Genomic DNA, 16,791 nt, shown 5'->3' on the forward strand with positions numbered 1-16,791 from the left:
TGCTAGGGTAGCCAACGTTTCAAATGCAGGTTTGACAGGTTTGTGAGTGTACTTTATCCAAAACCTAGTGAGTGATTACTCTCACTAGGTGGCTGTAGCTCTGGCGGTAGCGCAGGTCACCTACTGATTGGAAGGTGAGTGGTTCGATCCCTGGCTCCTCCGGTCTACATATCAAGAGTGTGAATGTGTATGAATGTAGTTAGGAAGCACTCAGTTTAGAGAAAGTGTTTGAATGTGGCATGTTGTATAGAGCACTTTGAGTAATCTGGGAGAGTAGAAAGGTGCTATATAAGAGTCAGTCCATTCACTGTCTGAACAGAGTTTTGTCATGTTACTTTTGCACTATTATGTTCTGGCACATGTTGTTATTACATGGCTTGATTAAGGTACACATTAGGCTGACATCTGGGGCCAGAGCAGGTGGTAATCTTGGTTGAAAAATATCTCACAAAAGAAAGTTGTGCTGACCTTGATGTCCAGGTGACATTCAAGAATGTCACCTGGACATCCTTGTCCTTGAAAAGTGTGTACCACAAGGGACAGTCAAATTCATAAGCCACACTAGGGCCCACATTTCATTCTTATGAACACCATGATCGAGTATGCCCTTGGGACACCTTTTTCTAAAGGTAGTCAGGGTTAACAATGAGGTCATTGTCTGTCTGAGTGTAGTTTATTTGGTTTCTTGGTTTTTGCTCAAGCTAAACTCTAATTTTTGTTGTTTTAGCTAAAATAAATTTATCACTGAAAAACAAACACCTCAGAGCTCCAGTCTAGTGCTGATCAGTTTCATTGAATTCAAATTGGTCGATCAAAATCGGTGGTTGACTACCATTCAGCTGCCATCTTTTTTCCAAGAAATATTAGCATTCTAAGGTTGAGATGATAAAGCACCTGAAAAAAAGCTCCATGAAAATTCCTTAACACCTCAGTTAATCACAAGGCTTTAGCATATCGTATAGGTCCTCACTTTTAATCACAGGTCTCAGTGCTGCAAAGTCAGTATTTAAGCAGTCTGTTCAACGAGCTATCTTTCAGCAGGAACCTGTGCTTGACTTCAACTCATATCTCAAGAGGAGGCGCCTCTCAGTATTGACAACCATGTCCAGTCATTGTTCACTTTTCTTTGCTTCAAATCAATGATCACAGTGTTGCAAAGAGGAGTCATATCAAAAAGAAATCCAATGCCCTCCAGTAAGGGATGTCTTTGCTATATTTAGGCAGCTCCTCCCCTTTGTGAGTGTGGACGCTTCATCTCTTTGCTCTTGAATGCTTTGCTTCTTATATTGATTTTTATTGATTTTTATGCTGATTTTTTCCCTTTTTTCCGTGTGAGCTTACCTGCGATAACTTCTGGACACTTGTAGATCATTAGGACTAGAGTGTTCTTAACAGAAACAGCAACATTTTATGGTTACCTTGTCCTCAGCGCTCCGTGTGTCTGTGGCCTAGACACAGCTGAAGCCTGATTACAGCGTCTGGGCACCGAGCAGCCTCAATAGCCTGGAAAGGTGCTAACCGCTAGGCTAACTAGCAACAAGATGCCTTCCCTCTCCACAGATGACTACCACAGCCTCCTGCAGAAGATTGCAGTACTGGAGACAAAAATTCATCGCTTAGAAGTAAACGTGGAGGTAAATGGACTGTGTGGAAATGAAACAACCTTGCCTTTGATTCAAAACAATGGCGATGAGCAAGCTAGTACACAGCTAAGGAGCACAGATAACATGACCAAGAAAGTAGACTCTGTGCATTATTATAAATCCTCAAGTGATAATCCCCCCTTAGACTGTCTTGGTGCAAAACCAAGACATAAATCATGTCTCCTGGAAGGGGGAGGACGTATCACAGGCAGGGCACAGCGAGCTGAAATCTCTGAAACCGACTGGCCTTCACTTCCTACGAGACAGAGAAGCTCTTCTACCCCTATATACGGGAGGAAACAGGACTGGACAACCGTGAATAGGAAGGTTAACAACAAACCTCCAAAACAACTGAATGTGAAACTGCAGAACAGATTTGCTCCACTATCAAAGGACCCTGGATCTATATCGGACAACCATCCATCTAAAAGCAGCGAAATAAGGTCTGAAAATCTGTTGAAAAGTGAAAGGCCACAGGGAAAGCTAAAGGCTAGGCCTGAAACTCTGATTGTGGGTGACTCTGCCGTAAAGGATGTACAAAGGATGTGCGGTAAGAACACTAAAGTCCTCTGCTTTCCTAACGATATGGTCAACAACCTGAAGGAGAGAATTCTTCAAATTGCAGATGAATATCCAACTGTGACAAACATTGTTCTGCATACAGGGTCAAACGATGTGTCCAAACAACAGTCGGAGGTTCTGAAACGGGACTTTACTGGATTATTAAATACTGTAAACTCTCTGAATGCAGCTGTATTCATCAGTGGACCTGTACCGCCGGTCAGAGGAGGAGACGAGAGATTCAGCAGGTTGTTTACACTGAATAAATGGCTTATATCAGCATGTGCTGACCACTCAGTGCACTTTATCGACAACTTTAATATTTTTTGGGAACGCAGGCATCTGTTCAAAGCAAATGGATTTAATTTTAACAAGTCAGGGGTGAAACTGTTCACCTCCAACTTGTTTTATTCCATACGTCATCCATCCGTGCTTGGTGCCAAGGCTGAGATAAACGAGGAGTTATCTCATAAAGAGGAACAAACAGTACTCCAAGAACAGACAAAGCCCAGCAGAAACCTTGAGGAGGAGCTCCATTTGCCCCCACCCGGGAAGAGCCTCAGAAAGGAGAGACATCCATGGCATCTGAGGAAGAGCCTCAGAAAGGAGAGACATCTAAGGCAAGAAGAGGGGTCCCTATTTGCCTCCAACTCTCTCAACAACACCAACGACCAGGACAAGGGACCACGACCTTCCCCAGTCCCCCAAACCCCTGACAGGCCATCACCCTCCTCCCCCTCCCTTTCTCCCTCCTCCCCACACCTGAAATTCACTGAGGAGATGATGGAGCGGGTCAATGCTGGGCTCAGATCTACCCCCCGTCCCAATCCCTTTTTGTCCCCCATAAACTCCCCACCAGAGCGGCCAAAGGTTCGCCATCGAGCCCCACCCTCAACAGAGCAATCGAAGTCACATTGCCCAGCCTCGCCCCCCTTAGTTCCTCTTCATGCCCTGTCTCCGCAGTCTGATGCGTGATGTGTGAAGGGTCCGGGCTGTGAGGATTATGGCAGTGATGACTTTTCCCAGGAGAAGCTGGGACCCTGTTTACTAGAAGGTTTTAAAATTTCTGTACTTTTAGGTGACAGGAGACATGTGGCCTGGTCAAAACACAGAGAGCTGCACTCTAAAAGATCTTTAAATATAGTAAACATACCTTGTGTGCCACAGACTGCTCCCAAACACGAGGGGACAAGTAATACCTCTAAAACACTTAAGTTGGCTTTATTAAACATTAGATCTCTAGCTGGGAAAACATTTTTAATTAATGATTTAATCACTGAGCACAGCCTTGATTTTATGTTTTTAACTGAAACTTGGTTGGACCAAAGTAACAGTGGAGCTGTTCTCATCGAGACGACCCCTCCTAACTACAGTTTTATCAGTGAGGTCAGGGCGAGCAGGAGAGGAGGAGGGGTTGCTGTCTTATTTAATGAATCATTTCAATGTAAGCAGCTATCTCCTGGAAGTTTTCAGTCTTTTGAATATGTGGCTTTACAGCTGAAGGCCCCATCCAAAGTTGTGTTTCTTAATGTTTACAGACCTCCCAAATACTGCACAGACTTTTTTAATGACCTCAGTGAACTGCTGTCTGTGATCTGTGTTGATTTTGACTGTGTAATTATTGCTGGGGATTTTAACATTCATGTGGACAACCCTCAGGACAAAGGGACTAAAGACCTGAGTAACACTCTGGGCAACTTTGGGCTGACTCAGCATGTAACAGAGGCCACACATAATAGAGGACACACTCTTGACCTACTGATCTCCAAAGGCCTGAGCATTTCAAAGGTTACTGTGTCTGATGTGGGCCTGTCTGATCATTACTGTGTTTTCTTTGAAAGTAAAATCTCAGCCCACACAAATATATCAACAACAGTGATCACAAAACGGTGTATAACTGAACACAGTAGTGCAATTTTTAACCAGGTCTTCCCATTAACACCTGACCTGTCCAAAGGTTCAGTCAATGAGCTCGTCAATAGCTTCAATGCTAACATGTTAAATGTAATGGACACTATTGCTCCCATTAAGGTGAAGGTTATCTCTGGAAGGAAAAAGTCTCCATGGAGAAACTCCACACTGGTGAAAAAAGAAAAAAGAGAGTGTAGGAAAGCTGAGCGCAGATGGAGAAAAACAAACCTCCAGGTTCATTATGACATTTATAAAGAGAAACTTCACAATTATAATTTACAACTGAGGAGTGCAAGGAGGTCCTACTTCTCTGACATCATCACTAAAAACAGCCATAATGCTCGGGTCTTATTTTCTACAGTTGACAGGCTAACAAACCCTCCTGTGTCAGTGGCAGCTGAACTTCATTCGACCATGGCCTGCAATGACTTTGCCAAATTCTTCACTGAAAAAATCCAAAAAATTAGACAAGCAATTGGTACATCAACAGCAGATCCAGGATATGTACTGTGTCCACCAAAAAACTGTTTAAACACCATGAAACAGTTTCAACCTATTAACAGCAAAGACCTGGAGGACATCTTAGGTAAACTGAACTCCTCCTCCTGCTGTTTAGATGTCCTGCCAACAAGTTTTTTCAAAAAGGTCTCAAAGACTTTAGAGTCAGACCTGTTACAGATCGTCAACTTTTCTTTATTATCAGGTGTGTTTCCAGAATCACTAAAAACTGCTGTAATCAAACCTATACTGAAAAAGGACAATCTTGACAAGACACAAATGAACAACTACAGGCCGATCTCAAATCTCCCGTTTTTAAGTAAGATCATTGAAAAAGCAGTTTCTCAACAGCTCAGTTACTTCTTAAAACAGAATAATTGCTACGATGCCTTCCAGTCAGGTTTTAGACAGAACCACAGCACTGAAACCGCTCTGACCAAAGTGTTTAATGACATATGTCTGAATACAGACAGTGGAAAAATGTCAGTCCTAGTTTTACTGGATCTCAGTGCAGCATTTGATACAGTTGACCACAACATATTACTCAAACGACTGGAGAACTGGACAGGTCTTTCAGGAACTGTACTAAACTGGTTCAAAACATACGTAGAAAACAGGAAATACTTTGTATCAATAGGTAACTTCACATCTGAGCAGACAAGTATCACATGTGGAGTTCCCCAAGGTTCCATCTTGGGACCCCTTCTGTTTAACATCTACATGCACCCACTGGCACAGATTATAAACAACAACAAAATAAACTATCACAGCTATGCAGATGACACACAAATATATATCACAATGTCACCAGGAGACCGAGGCCCTGTACAGGCTCTTGGTAAATGCATTGAGGAAATCAATGACTGGTTGTGCCACAATTTTCTCCAGCTAAACAAAAACAAAACTGAGGTAATAGTCTTTGGCGCCAAAGAAAAACGATTACAGGTCACCAGAGAACTTCAATCTATACATCTAAAAACCACAAACCAGGCGAGAAATTTGGGTGTAGTGATGGATGCAGACCTAAACTTAGAAAAACACATTAAGACAATAACAAAGTCAGCTTACTATCACCTCAAGAATATATCAAGGATAAAAGATCTGATGTCTCAACAGGACCTGGAAAAACTAGTCCATGCATTCATCTTTAGTAGGCTTGATTACTGTAACAGCATCTTTACAGGTCTACCTAAAAAATCAGTCAGACAACTACAGCTCATTCAGAACTCTGCTGCTCGAGTCCTCACTAAGACCAAAAAAGTGGACCACATCAGTCCAGCTCTGAGGTCTTTACACTGGCTGCCTGTCCGTCAGAGGATAGACTTTAAAGTTCTGATGCTGGCCTATAAAGCTCTGAATGGTTTAGGACCAAAATACATCAATGACCTCCTGACCCAGTATGAACCATCCAGATCCCTCAGGTCATCTGGATCCGGTCTTTTATCAGTTCCCAGAGTCAGAACCAGACACGGAGAAGCTGCATTCAGCTTTTATGCTCCTTATATCTGGAACAAACTCCCAGAAAGCCTCAGATCAGCTGAAACACTCAGTTTATTTAAATCCAGGTTGAAGACTCACCTGTTCTCAGCTGCATTTGAATAAAGCACCAAATCCACACTTTAAGCTTAAATTTCAAAACTTACATTTAACTACTGATTTTATCTACTGTTCTGATTTTATCTGTTTTGATTTTATATACTGTTTTGTTTGTTTGTTTGTTTGTTAATTAGTTAGTTAGGTTATTTGCTTGTTTTAATCAATTTTAAATCATGCTTTTTATTTGTTCTTGTTTCTAATGTCTCTGTAAAGCACTTTGAATCACCTTGTTGTTGAATTGTGCTATACAAATAAACTTGCCTTGCCTTGCCTAAGAATGAAATGTTAAATTTATGATAGACCTACACAGCATAAAACTCATAGAGGCCATTGATTATTCAGTGACATTGGTTATTTGTCCAGAGCTACCTACAGCCAAAGGATTGTTTAAAAAAGAACTATTACTATATTAATAAATCTTTGGACTTGTTCTGTCCCCTGACTGGAGTTGTTATGTAGATATGTTGATATGTACAAACTGCTACATTGAGCCAAACTGATATCATGTCAGAAGCGTGTGTTAGACATGCCAGTCCACTGTATCTATTTCACGCTTTGCCTCTCTAAAGCATGACAGGGAAAAAAACATGCAGAAGTTGCACCCTTCAACAACAGACAGAGGTATTTTATTTCAAGCTAACATGAAAATAATCAAGAGAAGGACATTATTGGCACATTTGCATGTAAATACATATTAGCAGCCTAGCCTAATTTGATTACAGACCCTAGAATGTACTTCATATGTTTTGGGGTTTTTTTTGCTTGTCACTGACTTCTTGGCTTTAAATATATTATCTATAATATCTCTCAATTCTATAGTATCTATTACTAGTCACAGACACAGTTTATTTATGGATTCTATATTAGTAATGTAAGTGTTCCTTTTCCCTTTCCTGCAGTTTTTGTTGTATGTTAATGAAGCACACTATTCTGCTGGCCACAGCCATCAGGGATTGCCATTACTATTGGAGGCATTCGAGGAGTAATGGACTACTGAAATCAAAATAAATAAAAAAGTAAAGAGATAAAGAGATGAGGAATCAGACGCTAATGCTGTTGTTTAAAAGATAAAACTTGATATTTATTTCATTTTGTTCTCCTATATATTTATGTATTTTATTTTTGATTTAGTTATGAATACTAAGACCCAACGATTATAATTACAACCCTTACTGAAACACTGTAATTGTTCACTTCACTTGCCACTGGTTTTAATCTTGTGGCTGATCAGTGTATATTATCCTGTATATTATGCATGCAGCATTACTGCTGTGGCTACTGTTGAAAACACGCAGTTCTTTGAATCTTTGGGCTGAAGGAAGGACAATACTCGGTGTATCAATGCTCAATCAACAATCATTTATTTCCATACAATTCAACAATAAGAGCATTAGAACGTCCGGACGGGAGAGATGCTACCAGAGGGTCAGGCACATGTCTCAAAATGGTGACGGGTTGCTCAGCTTTTTATAGTCTCTAGTGGCCCCCAGCTAGTCGTAAAAGCCAAAACATCACATTTTTTCTCTGTTACAGCGCCTAAGTTATGACCTCGGCAGTTGTTTCTCTGCTTTCTGTAAGGTGGGGGTGTGGAATGTGGTCTGTCTATCTCCCCTGTCTTTAGACACAGAGTCTCCTGCTTACAACCTTCTCTTCATGATTCAACAATTAAGCATGTCAAGAAAACAGTGTAACACATTCCCAGCAGATCAAGGATACAGAGTGATGCACATTTATCTAATGAACTAATATGTGAATATGTTCTGTTAACTCAAAAGTATAATGAGAACTAAACTACATACAGCTCACACACTCTATTTTAAAGGGTATAATATGATCTACAGCAGTATTCTAATTCAACTACTTTGATTACATATATAAGGTAACATATAATAACAGAATAATATCACAATACCCTCTTTTGATCTCTCATTAAAGAGATCACTAATAACAAGCACTTCAGCGTTGCAAGGTCCAGGTTTTCTTGATCCTGAGGCCCTCTGTCCCCTTTTAACGGGTGGACCATATGGGGGATGACCTCTGTGTTCACGCAGTTCAGATGCAAGCAAAGTTAGATTTACAACCATAACAGCAGTTACAGATGACTCTCCCATCACTCCCCAGTTCTCCCACAGCTTTATTTTGGTGCTCCAGTTTTCCACTCCCATTTTAATGCCCCCTTATACCTTTCAAATGTACTTAGACTAGAACCTCTGTCTAAGGAGCTTTTAACCTTTATTTTTATTGCTGCAGCTACCAGTGTCTTCCAGTTGGGTGATTCTCAGCTTCTTTCTTCGACCTCCGGGGTTAGACCACCCTTTAGTCATTGCACAGTTCTGGGGATTATTCTGCCCTGATTTCAAACAAAGATCTGTGTATTTTGGGTTCACCGGCGTGTCCCCCTTTTTGCCAAGAGCCTCTCGAACCTCGTTGGTCTGGTGTTCCTGGTTTTCGCCAACCCCTTCATGGTTATTGCTGTGTCTGTGGGATCCATCTTCTCCAGGAGCCCAAAACGTCATGACACTTGACCCCCGTTGCTGTCTCAGCTGTCCCTACATCTGTCTCTGCTGTGAAGGGTCCTCACATCTCCGTGTCCCCGTCTGGTGTCTCTTCCTTTCTCTGCAAGAGACAGAAAACCAAAACACCTCTCTCCCTAGCCTTGATAATCTAATATTGTTATCCATTGTTCTTCTAATGATTCAAATTTGGTTTAAAATATTATGTTCAGGACTTATTCTAATCATAATCTATGTGTGTGTAAAAGAAATCAAAAATTAGTGAACCCTTTCTAAGTCTAACACATTATACGCTTAAGTTTTACCATAGCTAAATTATTAAACACAGAAATAACGTCATAAGATGTTCATAAAACCATTGTTTGATGTTCGGAGTCAACTCCCCCTTTTTGACACACTCCCATGTGTCAATTCATTGGAGCTAGACAATTAAAAGAGAAGGTTAGTGACATCATATCTCAGAAAGTATCAGAAATTCTTCTCTCGAGTACCGTTGCTCCAGCCTTGTCATCACTGAGGATCGTCAATCCCGGACATTTCCCTTCTCCATATTTAATAAAGTCTGTCATCCTTCCATGCCCTGGTAACTGGTCCATCCAGAGCTGTAACATTTTGAAATGTACATACAACAAGCCAAACCACACCTTGGTCACACCAACCCGTTTCTGCCCCGAAGATGTCCAATGCCATCCTAGTATGGACTGTCAAAAGTGGCTTTAACGCTGACTATCCTGACAATCCATTTTATAACGTTTCCTGGTCAGATTTGCCAATCTCTGCACCAGGGTTGTAATAGTTTTGCAATTTTCATCAGTTTTTATTTTTATTTAGCTTCGACTTCAGATTTTCAATTTTATATCAGTTTTAATTAGTTTTAACCAATTCTTTTTGTAATGGTACATTTTAATTTGAATTTATCCAAACTAAACACAATATTTTCTTTATTTACTTTGCTCTTGTTCTTTTGCAGTACCACATCCTATCAGATGTCCCTGTCGATTATATTCTACATTTAATAACTTACTATTTCAAGTGAGAACCTAAATCATGTGGACCAATGTTTATTATTGCATATCTCTATTCTGAATGTGGCCAGTCATTCATAGGTATTGTTCAATTTTGGCGATTTTCCTCTATAAAATTTAATTGACTTTTTACAGTGGCCTGCTATGGTTAATAATAACATATTCCAGTCATGAGTGGTATCAAAAGTCTTCTCCACTGTAGCATTTGGCATTCCCAATAATATAACATGATACCTTAATCAAAACACAGTTAATATAGCACAGTTTTCTTGATGCAAACATCAGTAACTCAAAATCAGCAACCAAAGTGTTAAGTCTGCAGTTCATACTTATGTGAAGCTAGAGTCTCCTCCTCCAGTCTCTCTTATCCTCCTGCTCCTGAAAAAACAAAACAAAGCGAAGCATCCACCCTTCTCTTGTCGCCTGGGTGAATTGTTTATAAATTGTTTATTGGCATTTACTAATCCTAAAGTGGGTGCAGTCATTGTCTCAGTATCAAGTCAGTCAAAACTTTTAGTCGACAGTCCATCACAGTCCATTCGCATGCATACCTCCATACACATTCATACCAGATGTTGCTGATAATGGAGTCTCCCGCGCAACCTATTCGAGCCTCCATCACCAGCAAGATGACGTCATCATTTTAAAGGAAAACAATTCCTTGTTGTTTTTTGGGCCGGATTGACTCGGTGCAATCCTTTTAGATCAGTGTTCCCTATAAGTGAATTTCTCCCAAGCCAATTACAATCATGGAGAAGCACACTTTGCAACTGTTTACAGTAATAATATTTTATAGCGCTTTAAATTTCAATCTTTCAGGCCTGGTTCAAAGAGCTGATTGTTAAATCATAAACTCACAAAATATCAACATATCACCACCGGTGGATCACACCTCTCAGATGTTTTTTTCTCCAGTGCACTGTAACAAAAACGAAAACAGACATAACCAACAAAACACTAACAACAATAACACAAACTAGGGCCCGTTGCAGACATGTCCAAGCATAAAACTATCCCTCTCTCGCTTACGAGACAGAACACAAGCCAAAGCTCACTGATAAAATCAAGCTAGCGCTAAACCAAAACCAAACAATCAACCAGAAATTCACAGGAACATTTTGCTTCCTGCCGGGACAATATTGTGTGGGAATGAGAACCTCAGGTGCCGTAACACCTTTTGTTCCTCCTTGAATTAAAACTCAATCACAGAAAATGCCGTACTCCAACCTAAACTTACACTATTAATTCATCAATTTCACTCTGTGCCACTGTTCCTCATCAGGGCTGTGTGAAGCACAGCAAAGAATTCAGTCAAGGCCTTGAGCCATAAACAGACATCACGCACAGACATTGTTTTCATAACCAAACCGTTTTAGAGCTTATTCCTAAAATCTACATAAATGCCTTCTAGGTGACATATAACACATTCTAAGTATTTAATGGTAATCAATGGCTCCTCATAAAAATTATGCATTGGGATGTTTGTGTGCAGCATTTTGCATATCAGCATAAGCAAAGCATTCTTCATTGCATCAGCGTGTGTGTGTGTGTGTGTGTGTGTGTGTGTGTGTGTGTATGTGTGTGTGTGTGTGTGTAGTTTCTCTTCATTCTGAGTCAGTGCATGTAGATGTGTGTGTTTGTGTGGGTGTTTGTGTTCATCACTTTCCTGTTCTGGTGTTCTGGGTAAACCACGGCCTGAAGCGTGCCCTGGGGTCCTGCTCCCCTCCTTTTTCAGTTTGTTTGCGACCATTGCTGCTGCTGCTGCTCAAAATTCAGTCCGTCCTGGTTCTGACCCCAATTGGGGCGGTCCTTTCTCCAGTGTCGATGTTCACCGCAGGTAAAACCTGCATCTTCTTCTGTGTTTTTGTCCATTCTGAGGTGCCTTCTGTCCTCAGTTACTCCTCTTGTCTCGGTCACGCCCTTTTTCGCCACCCGATCATCCGTGTTGGTCCATCACTGTCCTGCACAGTGTGAATGCAAAGTTATCAAGGTCAGCATTCTTTCGCTCGGCCTTACTTGTCATTCGGGCTTGGCGGGCGTCTCGTCACAGCTCTGTCAGCTGACGCAGTCTGGGAATTTTCCCCCGTGTAGTGAAACGGGCCTTAGGTTTAGTGCTCTCCGTCTCGGCTGTATGAGATCACATTCCTGCAGGTCTGTTGACATTCTCAGGTCGTTGTTGTGGGTCCAGCTGTTGCAGCATTTGGTCAGTGTCACGTATGGGGGAGAGCAGGAGTCCAGTCAGCCTCGGCTTTCAGGGCCGGCAAAGCAGCCTGTAATTAAATATGTATAGAAAAAACAAAAACAAAACAAAACAAAAACAAACAAAAACAAACGAACAGGAAAATGTTGTTGTGTTGGCTGTGTTATTCAGAGGGGAGGCAATGGGGCCAGGCCCTGTGTCAGCCTTCTCTCCCCCTTTTTTTGTTTTTTCTCTCCCGATATAATCAACTCCTAACCCACCAAGTTGACAGGACAACATGCACCTGTTAAAATTCTTAAGATCATGTTTAAAAGCCCAAAAAAGGAACTTTCTTTCATTCAGTAATCACTTTTATTAATCAATCAACAGAAAACATGTCACAATTTGACTCTTTTAACCACTAAATTTGTTGCGTCTTGCCTGGTTGGTTAGACCAGTGTTCCTTTTTTTTTTTTTTTTTTTTTAGTTAAATTGTTGTCCTGCAACCCAGAGGGTTTCTTTGTCAGTAATGTATAGACTTCATCATTTAAGTATGTTAATTTTTCTTTAACCTTGCTGGAAAATCTTCACGTGTTCATGAGTGTAAGCTGTTTCTTCATTGCGTGTATGTGCATTTGTATAAAAGCAGGTTAATTTTATCTTTTCTCAAACTAGGCGTTACCTTAAAAGGAGCCTTTCTCTCAGATTTCTCTGCTTGTGTGTGTTTTTGTTTCACCTTTTTGTTGTGATGCTCCGGACGCCTTCCCAACCTCCACAAGTCCGTTGGCCCCAATTTTATGTGTTAAAACTTCTCTTAATTTCTCCTCTAATTCTCTCCTTGCTGCTGTCTTTTTCACAGCTGCTGATTCGTGCTGGGTGTGGTTCCCATTACCTATAATTTTGCTTCGGCCGCTGTGCTTGTGGGGGCAGTTGGTCCAGGTCCGCAGCTTCCTGTATTAACACACTAAGAGATTTATTTAATTTCATTTTCATCACTGTTAAACAGATAAGCAGGCAACCCGCCTACCTTGACAGCGTAAACTGTACGCCAGTCTCCCAACACATTCCTCTCTGTACTCCTCCATAATTCTCCACTGCACACCTCTTACTATCTCTCCTTTTTATTTTTATTACACCACAGAGTAATACACCCAATTATGCCCGTCTATCTCTATGTGGCTCCAAATTCCCTCTTTATTTTAATTTCACACTCGTCAGGGGACAGGCACACAACAATTTCAACCACTGAAACGAGGAATTCAACCTTTTTATATTTCTTTACTAATCTAGACTCAACGTTTGTTCGCAAAATGTGTCTTGTTCTAGTCCGGAATAAATGTGAACCCGTGATTACACGGCCGTTCCAGTGTTATATCCGTAGCTATGCGGGGGCCCTCACCTCCCCAAGTCACCACCTCGGCACCCGGACGCCGCCGGTCCTGGCCACGCGTCCACGGACAGGAGGGTCGCCACTCCTAGGGCAAATGTTCCACAGGTACACTAGGCATCAACCTTTGATCCTAAAATGTGTATTTGCTCTAATGTCCTCCTAATCAAACACATTAACCGTCACTGTCACTGTGTTCACGCTTCACACTCCACACAAAACACACTCAGAGCGCGCCTCAGTCACACTCTCACTCAGTGCGCGCTTCACCCACAAGACAGCACCCAGAGCGCGCCTCGCAGCTTCACACACACTCTCTCACCCAGAGCGCGCTTTGACACTCACACACAACACTTTTCCTCAGCGGGAATTTTACACAGAAACCTCTGAGCTCAACTATTAGATCTTCTTAAAGCACACTGCACCATAGACCAAAATACCCTTTTCTCTGCGCTTATGACCGCCACCACGGGGCAAAGTCGCATCATAAAAGTGATGCTTGCATCCCCGAAGTTATACCTGACATCATAAACCAGGTGTTGCTATTTACTTAAATTTTTACTTTGTATTATGACCGCAGCCCTTTATACTCGACTGACGCCACAAACCACCGTCAAAACCTCTATCAAATGTACTAAAATTAGCACCAACCACTACTGCACTTCACGGCCGCACCACCGGAACACGCCGTATCATAAACCAAACCTACGGACGTGTTTCGCTCTCGCGTTGCCAGCGTCCAACTGCACCGTGAAGCCAGTATCTGCTTGTCCTTAAATCAACTTCTATTTCATAGCCGGCAAAAGCCAGGACATCACTGACACCATAAACAAAATAAACAAACCTCAACTTCAATGTACTGAACTAATGGCCGCGTCTTCAGAAGAAATTCTAACGTATTATTGCTACAGAAGCCAGTATTAGACAAAATTAAATGTGGAAGGTAAAGTGGCTGCAACTAGCTCAACGTAATATCTTATTAGTTTCTCGGTAGAAGCAGTTCACTGCAACTAGCTCAACGTAGTGTCTTATTAGTTTCTCGGTAGAAGCAGTTTATTTAACACACTGGAATTCAGCCTCAACTTATGTTGTTAGTATCTTGCGCCAAAAACCAGACACCGACAAATTTACAGTGAAAATACATGTGACTCAGTGAACAGATTAATTTGGAAAGCCCAATATGCACATTTGGTATTTATAATACAACAGGCTGTGCTTACCTTTTTATTTTTGGACCGGTCCTCTGTTCACCTCGCCTCACGATCTCACCAAAGGTCAAATCTACACCTCCTCAGCACACCAAAGATCCGGGTCACGGCACCAAGTTGTTGAAAACACGCAGTTCTTTGAATCTTTGGGCTGAAGGAAGGACAATACTCGGTGTATCAATGCTCAATCAACAATCATTTATTTCCATACAATTCAACAATAAGAGCATTAGAACGTCCGGACGGGAGAGATGCTACCAGAGGGTCAGGCACATGTCTCAAAATGGTGACGGGTTGCTCAGCTTTTTATAGTCTCTAGTGGCCCCCAGCTAGTCGTAAAAGCCAAAACATCACATTTTTTCTCTGTTACAGCGCCTAAGTTATGACCTCGGCAGTTGTTTCTCTGCTTTCTGTAAGGTGGGGGTGTGGAATGTGGTCTGTCTATCTCCCCTGTCTTTAGACACAGAGTCTCCTGCTTACAACCTTCTCTTCATGATTCAACAATTAAGCATGTCAAGAAAACAGTGTAACACATTCCCAGCAGATCAAGGATACAGAGTGATGCACATTTATCTAATGAACTAATATGTGAATATGTTCTGTTAACTCAAAAGTATAATGAGAACTAAACTACATACAGCTCACACACTCTATTTTAAAGGGTATAATATGATCTACAGCAGTATTCTAATTCAACTACTTTGATTACATATATAAGGTAACATATAATAACAGAATAATATCACACTACCCACTGAGAAAATAAAACAGCATTACAGAAACTTACAGCAATAAGTAGGCTGAGGTGAGTCCTCAGAGATTCCTAACACCCTCAAGTTAAACCTCCACAGTAAAGCCATAGCTCAATGCTTTTATAGCTTCTTTCTGCAAACTGTCTGATCCTTGCCTTTACTCTGCTATCAAAGAGAAAGAGAAAACATTAAAGTGTAATAGAGAGCAAAATGTCAACACTTTCATTCTCTATTGGCTTCCAGTCTCATTTCCCACCATTGGAAAGATTCTGCTGAGTCTGCAAAGGTGAATTGAGGCACACATGACAGCCCTCTGGTTTCTGAACTCCACCATGTCCCCACTCTACAATCTCAGCCTTGTTTTTAATAATTAAATTCTGTGTTCTTTTTTACAAGCCTCCCCATAGATAGAAGCCTGACTCCCACTGCAAAGTAACAGATGAGAGCTCTGGTGTGTTGTAACAAACCTTTTAAGCTTTTAACATTCTGCCCTTACACTTTCCAGCGCTGCTCATCGAAGTTCAAGGATGAAAGGGCTGTCCTCTTCAGGATCCACTGAAATCTTCCCACAAGTCTTGCATGATGTTCAAGCTGAAGTCAATTAAATCAAACTTGGTTCTAAGTGAACATATGTTAAAGCACTAGAGGCAACATGTTAAACTATAAAAAGAGGATCTGTCAGCTACAATCCTTAAATTTGTGAAGAAAATATCAAAAAACAACTGATAATTCTGCAACAGTAAATGTATTTGATGAAATAGTTTTTAATTGTACATAATAGTGTTTTATAAGAAAAGATTGGGTAAGAGCTTATAGATATACCTATGTGTAACATAGATTTAAACATATGTATGATATAGATTGACTATTTACAAAAGATTATTGTTGGCTGAGTTTTTTTGTTGCCTTCTGTTAGAATTGTTTTCTTTTATACTTTTATTTTGGTCTAGTCCCGCATCCGTGTTGGATGTTTCTTTCTTTAGTTACTTCCTGTTGTATTTGGATATTTGGGTGGCAGATGTAATTGGCAGATAATGTTAAAAACAAATCTACCAACCGTTAACCATAATTCAATAACCCTGTAAACCTAATAACCGAATGCACTTTTAACTCTTATTATAATGAGATTTTAACCACTACGGTGCAAAGTTTTTAGATACTGCGTTGATAAAGTACAAGAGATACAATCAGTGCTTTGTCAGTGCTTACTCAGCATTCAAGGACGGCAATATTTGCACAGTATTTTTACTGACATGTAGTGCACATATGTTTTGGGCAAAAACATTTTTGAATATTAAAATACGAACATTTTTAACATACAATTGACAAATTAGCCAATGCAAAACTTTATCTGCCTGTTAAAAAAGAAGATAATCTTCTCACAAACTGGTGTTTGATTTTGAAACAGGAAAAAAGTGGGGAAACAACTGAAAAGACTAACATTTGAATAAAACCTGAAAGCAAGTAAATACTTTCTATGCTGCCTTATGTAAACTTTGGTAATATTGATAAAGAACA

At 40.7% G+C, this 16,791-nt stretch overlaps 1 long non-coding RNA gene across 1 annotated transcript; it reads left to right on the forward strand.

Moving 5' to 3' along the window:
- The first annotated feature begins 11,172 nt into the window (after nucleotides 1-11,172).
- Nucleotides 11,173-14,019, forward strand: LOC146657067 (uncharacterized). Its single transcript, XR_014914012.1, has 2 exons — nucleotides 11,173-11,314; nucleotides 11,345-14,019. It is a non-coding gene; the product is annotated as an uncharacterized LOC146657067 (long non-coding RNA).
- The last annotated feature ends 2,772 nt before the right edge of the window (nucleotides 14,020-16,791 follow it).

This window comes from Rhamphochromis longiceps, linkage group LG12 (assembly GCF_057381845.1).
Source record: "Rhamphochromis longiceps isolate RC_006_pf linkage group LG12, R_longiceps_female_GT1.1, whole genome shotgun sequence".
NCBI classification, from domain to species: Eukaryota; Metazoa; Chordata; class Actinopteri; order Cichliformes; family Cichlidae; genus Rhamphochromis; species Rhamphochromis longiceps.